Consider the following 7,549-nt stretch of genomic DNA (forward strand, 5'->3'; position numbering starts at 1 on the left):
CTGCAAATCAAGTGTAGGTGTTAGTGCTGTGGAAGAAACAGAGATTAGCGCATGTGCGTGAGGGGAACCCTTGGATGCTGCAGCCTAAGATTTTCATCTATACAGTGATCAATTCCATAAAAAGGTTTTATTCCCATCCCTGATGAAGGCTCCTGAAGGAGTTGAAAGCTTGGATATGTCCAAAAATTTTGTGTAGTAAAAAGTTTTAAAACCTTTTTATGAAATTGCTACTTGTTTAAGAAGCAAGACAGCATCAAGAAGCTGTTGAATAAGCATGTGATGTGTAATAGGCTTCCCTGTGGAGGTAAGAAAGGTTCTATGCTTCTACAGGGTGCCAAAGTCATGGACAACACCAAAAGCATACCTATTGTCTGTGTAGATAGTTGCTGACTTACCTTCAGCTAATCTGCATGCTTCTGTGAGAGCCACAAGCTCCACTGCCTGTGCAGAATAAAGCTTAGGGAATGACCTTGCGGCAAGAACAGAATGTTCTGAAACAACTGCAAAACTGACCTGACTTGTGTCTGACTCAGGGTCATGCAAGGTGAACCCACCCACAAAAAGGATCAGGTCCAGATTATATAGTGGGACCTCAGAGAGGTCTGGATGTGGACTGCAGACCTGAGAAACTGTTGTGACACAGCAATGGGGCTGTCCATCCTCATCTGTTGGAAGGAGAGTCACAGGATTCAGGACTGTGCAAGAGAACTGTGTTGTACCTGAGCCAGTACACTGCTGACAAATGTGAACTCTTTTGTTCAAGTAAGAGCACTGAAACCGCATGCAGGACTAAAAGTGTTAGGTCTGCGTACCCCACAATACCCCTGGATGTGACCACTGCCTTTTCAGCTGCAGCAATTGTCCTAAGGCAGAGTGGAAGCCCCGCAGCCACAGGATCCAGCTTGGCTGAATAATAAGCAATCAGTCATAACTTACCTCCATGCTCTTGCAGGAGCACTGAGGTCATACACCCATTTCTCTCATCTACTGTCTGAGTAAAAAGATGTGTTAGATCTGGAATACCCAGTGTGGGTGTACTTTGAAGGGCTGTTTTTAGTTGAATGAATGCTTCCTCTGCCTCAGGGGTCCAAGTAACAGTGTTGTGTGCCTGGAGTCCCTTTTTGTGGATCAGAGAGCTGAGGGGAGACTCAAGAACAGCATAATTACATATGAAAGAATGACAAAAGGAGCACATCCCTAGGAATGACATCATTAGTTTCTTTGTAATGGGCTTGGGAATGTTTTGGATGGCAACAACTCTGTTCTCACTAAGGCCCTGTCCACACGGCAACGGATTCAGGTGACTCCGATACAATTGCTTATCGTTTAGGCCTGGCGTCCACACGGCACCGGCGTTTTGGGTGCCCAAAACGCAATCTTTTTGAGAACGGGTTCCAGAGTGGAAAGATCTGGCAACGTTGCCGTTGTGAAGTCGTCTGGATGAGTAAAACGGATTTGTTTACGATGACGTCACAACCACATGACTGTGAGTGCTTCAAGCCGGGTAGAAGTGTAACGGATATCACCAGGAAAAAGCCTTACAGAGCACTAGTGAGAGTGAAACACGAGCTTGGATATTATTATTATTATTATTATTATGTTCAGTGTTAGTTCACAGTCGTAATGCAAGAAGCAGAATAGTGACAGTAATAGTGAAGCAAAAACATGCAATTGTACAAACACTGCAGCTCTACAGCAAAATATTCATTTATGAAATGGTCTGATTCTTAACACCAGTAGTGCCAATGATCTTCTCATTGCGATGCGAGTTGTCAACAAATCCTAGAACTTGGTTCATGAAACGCGCTTACAAAATATTTTCACTGTGAATATTTATTGTGTAATGGTGCAAAGTGAGAGAGAGAGAGAGAGAGAGTCAATCCCGCCAGCAAAAATAGGGGAAAAAAGAGCAATCTCACCTCTTCAGATGTGGGTTTAAGTCCTACAATACATTCCTCAAAAAGGGCGTAGAGGAGCAAATTAATCATTATTTAATTAGCATTCAATTTATTCCAGACCATTAAAGACACCGCCTTCCGCGTAGAATCATAGGTCATCCTCGCCGCCATTTTGGAGAGGTCAAAGCGGAGAATAAAGATTAGCTGCGTTTAACTGTACCAACAGGTTTGCCATCCAAACGAGATCACATGGGATTACCTTTCACAGGTGAGACTGGAAAAATACTTTTCATTGTATTTGGTCATTATAATGTAATTTTACAAACAGATTTTCCTGACTTTGTGGCTAATATGCATCCTTACTTCTTCTATTGTTCTGGTGTCTCCGAAGGGACCGTCTTACAGCGCCCCTAGAGGTGTGGCATGTGTATTGCATCGTTTTCAGCAAGCATTGCGTTGCCATATGGACCTGATATTTTACTGATTGTTGCCCATTTGGACGCGATATATTTTTAAATAACATCTTGTTGCCGTTGTCGTGTGGATGTAGCCTAAGTGACCTACCTGAGCTAGAGATGTTATATTCTAAGAACTTAACAAGCATCTGGACAAACTGAAGCTTATGGAGGCTTGCCTTTTGTCCTTCTACAGCAAGATGCTGCAGAAGTTTTTTATGGTGTCTCTTCTACACTGCTCTGCAGAGGGTGAGGCCAGCAGGAGATCATCCACATACTGGAGAAGGGCAGATCCTTCAGTCAGACAGAGAGAACTAAGGCTCTGCCTCAGGGCTTCATTATAAATGGTGGGTGATTCACAATAGCCTTGACACAGGCATGTAAAAGTGTAGGGATGGCTCTCAAACTGAAAAGCAAACCAATACTGGTTGTCTGGGTGCACCGGGATGTTGAATAAAGTGTTGGCCAAGTCCACGACTGAAAAATGAGTGCTATTAGGCAGTATCTGTGAAAGAATAGAATGTGGATTTGGGACATTAGGGGCTCTAACATTGACAACAGCACTGACAACCTGTAAGTCTTGCATGAAATGCCATTCAGTAGGTTGGCCTGGTTCAGTGTGTTTCTTAATGGGGAAGATAGGAGTGTGCACAGCAGAGTTTGGACAATCTACAATGACTCCTGCTGCTTTTATGGAGTTGAACACAGGCCTAATGCCCTCTATGGCCTCAGGTTTTAGTGGATATTAGCTTTGACATAGCCTGAAATCTGATTTTGAGGTGATCATCACTGGTTCTATGCCTTTTATGAGGCCTACATCATATTTACCAGTTGCCCAGAGATGTTTAGGCACTTTTGTGAGACATGGAGAATCAATGGTTAATTTGGGAAACTGCCAATCAACCCATTTGTCCCCCCAATGTCTTTTCCTGCCAAAACAATTTCTCTCACTGCAGGGACAACAACATTTAGGTCCATCTGATAAGCATCTAATGTTTTGTTGTACAATACTGTCAGATCTTTGGTATAACACCAGTCACACTCATCCACACATGCGCACACCCACCAGCCCAAATCTTTCCAGTGCTCCCCCATTTCTTTTGCCAATGAAACATGCAGAACTGTGTGAGAGTCAAACACGAGGCTCTGGCCTGACTCTTTCTGAGGAGGACTAACATACAGCACACATCTGTGCACTCACCAAAACATCTTTCTAAGAATAATCTTCTCATACTTCTTGTCCTTTCTACACCATTTTTGCTCAAACTTAACGTCTGGCATATCACAGCTCACACGGGCTGTTCAATGGAGTTCAGTGGGTAACATATATTCTGTGTTGTAGGGATTAGTATGTGTTTTTATCATTTCAATCAGTTTACGGTTCGTAGATAAGATATCTGAGGGCGCCAGTCTCCATTTATACACATAGAGAGGAGATGTAGGGTCTAACCTTACCATAATTGAACTAAAGTTATCCTCCATTGAGGGCCTTACCACTTTAATCCCCCTGGGGATGCTGATGAGACTTATGTTAAGTTTGTGCATTAGGTCTCTACCTAACAGATTTACTGCATAGCAGTGTGACAGCAAAAATGGGAATTTGAAAGTTTCAGACTCACCTAGGCTGCATGGGAGGGGAACAGTGAATTTCTCCAAAATCTGTTGTCCTGAAGCACCCAGTTTTCTGGAACCATCCACTGATCTTAGGTGGAGTGGAAAAATCTGAAGCCATAATTACAGAGTGCCCTGCTCCCAAGTCTACTAGAAAGCTGAGAGATTTACCAGAGACAGTTAAAGTAAGCATAGGCATTTTTTGACACACCTAATTTGTATAAAGAGTGCATGTTCCTACATAATGGACTCTTTCCCTATCTTCTAAGTGTGTGATAGCAGCATGAAAATGCAAAGCAGTCTTCACTGCATACAGGGTATGCAATGAAGAAATAGTCTTTGTTATTAACAGGATCTGAGGGGAGTTGAGCTAGCTTTCAGTTTACCTCCTCTATGGTTGGCCCTAGACTTGCCTTTTTTCCCCTTTTTAGGGTGTGACCTGGCAACTGATGGCCATGTCATATGGTCTTTCCAAACCAGAATGTGTATCAAGGATAATCGTGAGTATTGCAAGATGGTTTCACCCTCCTCCTGTTTGCAGGTCGTGACCAGTGATGGGAATAACGGCGTTAGAAATAACGGCGTTACTAACGGCGTTACTTTTTTTAGTAACGAGTAATCTAACTAATTACTTTTTACATCGTTATAACGCCATTCCCGTTACTTACAATAAAATACTATGCGTTACTTTATTAAAGCTGTTCTCATCTGGCACGCTGCTCATTCAGCCTTTCTTTACTCTGCTTTCGTGTGGGGCGGGGAGACACAAGACAACGGCACAGTAAGCCAATCAGAGTAGATTTGGACAACAGACATAGGTAGGCCACGCCGACTGCACTACTGCGCGCTCTTTCAATCGGAAGACCCAGCGATGGCGAGCGGTCAGCCCAGCACTGCGCTTTCACATTGGAAATACAGCCATTACTTTTCATTACTTGAAATAAAAGGCAAGAGTGTTTACGTGCAATGCACATTATGTCGAGGAACCCACCTTATCTCACATTGTCCCACAAACATATTAATATAGTGTAGATAACATTACTAATTGGTTCTGTTAAGTGTCCATTTCAGTCATTAAACACATTTAACATTCACTTTTATTATGATTACACTAATTGAATTTGATTTTTTTTGAGGGGGAACAAAATGTAACGGAATAATTACTTTCCCTGGTAATTAGTTACTTTTATGACAAAGTAACTCCGTTACTAACTCAGTTACTTTTTGGGAAAAGTAACTAGTAACTATAACTAATTACTTTTTGAAAGTAACGTGCCCAACACTGGTCGTGACTTGTGTGACATCTATGCGCACTGGGTATTGTTCAATCAGGCAGGTTTGCATGGCTGTAATAAAGTCTTGGTATGCCATGTTAGCACTGTCTTCCCAGTCTGGGTCCCGCACACAAATTTCTGCTTTGGGGAAAACAGTGTGAATCTTACTCTAGTCCTAGTTTCTTTGCAAAGACACGACGCATTTCATGACGAGTGGGGAAATAAGTCTCGCAGAAATGAAGCAGCTCCTCAGCACACTTCGGATGTTACATTTTTACTCTCTGTTCCTGTGATAGCTTAGAATGCTGATCTCACATTGCAGCCTCTGCTTGCCACATTTTAAATGTAGCCCAATCCAACAACTCTGTACTTTTTCTTCTTCTCTTTATTGTCTTCCTTAATTTGCTTAAGTCTTTCTTCTAATGCTGAAATTTGTCTAACACTCAAATTTCCTGCCTCAGGAAAGCCACAATGTTCAACCCAAAACCTGAATTCTTTACACAAGTCCAGACCATAATTTTGTGTCATATATTTAACATTGGGGAGTCTGGAAATGGTATCAAACCCTTTCCTTCTGCAGCTTCAGTGCTTTTCTGACCCATACTAGTTATTCACAAAATATTAATTCTGTGCAATAGAGAATGGTGGTCTGCTCAGTAGCTCCATATCCCAGTGTCCCAGAAACCATGTGGAGCTACACTTATTATTAACAGTAATAAGTCAACAGTCAACAGTAGGTAGGGTTCTCTAACAAGCCAAAAACCTTACTTAAAAAATGCTTGCATACTCTAACCGTTGTTATTGCTGTTGTGATAATAACTCTAAGGCTTCTTTTCTGGCAGACACTACTTCAAAGCACATCAAAATATCAATGATGCATGCAATTCTTTCTCACCATACCTTGTTTGTTGAATATCAGCAGCAGCGGGGGATCCCCATCCTCTAAAGAATCAGTCTGTCTCTAGAGAGCTTGTCAGACTTGCTGGGCAACAATGTCCAACTTGGATTTGGAAAAGCCCCTGCTACTCATGATATGCCATCTTCATCGCCATGGATTGTGGTGGAAAAAAGAATTAACATGCTGAAACCTGAAGCCACAGAAGAAATAGGTTTTATTCAATCTTGCAAGATAGGGCTCTTTTGTTCAGTGAAGAGCATATCTCATCTCTTCCATGTTCCCTTTATAGCCTAAATATGTGAAAACCTTGAAGCTGGGTGCAAGCATGAATCTTACAGATACTGAATGAATGAATGCAAACAGTCACGTACAGTGGTGCCTGAAAGTTTGTGAACCCTTTAGAATTTTCTATATTTCTGCATAAATATGACCTAAAACATCAATAGATTTTCACACAAGTCCTAAAAGTAGATAAAGAGAACCCAGTTAAACAAATGAGACAAAAATATTATACTTGGTCATTTATTTATTGAGGAAAATTATCCAATATTACATATCTGTGAGTGGCAAAAGTATGTGAACCTTTGCTTTCAGTATCTGGTGTGATCCCCTTGTGCAGCAATAACTGCAACTAAATGTTTCTGGTAACTGTTGATCAGTCCTGCACACCAGCTTGGAGGAATTTTAGCCCATTCCTCTGTACAGAACAGCTTCAACTCTGGGATGTTGGTGGGTTTCCTCATATGAACTGCTTGCTTCAGGTCCTTCCACAACATTTCGATTGGATTAAGGTCAGGACTTTGACTTAGCCACTCCAAAACATTAACTTTATTCTTCTTTAACCATTCTTTGGTAGAATGACTTGTGTGCTTAGGGTCGTTGTCTTGCTGCATGACCCACTTTCTCTTGAGATTCAATTCATGGACAGATGTCCTGACATTTTCCTTTAGAATTCACTGGTATAATTCAGAATTCATTGTTCCATCAATGATGGCAAGCCGTCCTGGCCCAGATGCAGCAAAACAGGCCCAAACCATGATACGACCACCACCATGTTTCACAGATGGGATAAGGTTCTTATGCTGGAATGCAGTATTTTCCTTTCTCCAAACATAACACTCCTCATTTAAACCAAAAAGTTCTATTTTGGTCTCATCTGTCCACAAAACATTTTTCCAATAGCCTTCTGGCTTGTCCACATGATCTTTAGCAAACTGCAGATGAGCAGCAATGCTCTTTTTGGAGATCAGTGGCTTTCTCCTTGCAACCCTGCCATGCACACCATTGTTGTTCAGTGTTCTCCTGATGGTGGACTCAGGAACATTAACATTAGCCAATGTGAGAGAGGCCTTCAGTTGCTTAGAAGTTGCCCTGGGGTCCTTTGTGACCTCGCCAACTATTACACGCCTTGCT

This window comes from Neoarius graeffei, chromosome 17 (genome assembly GCF_027579695.1).
Source record: "Neoarius graeffei isolate fNeoGra1 chromosome 17, fNeoGra1.pri, whole genome shotgun sequence".
NCBI classification, from domain to species: Eukaryota; Metazoa; Chordata; class Actinopteri; order Siluriformes; family Ariidae; genus Neoarius; species Neoarius graeffei.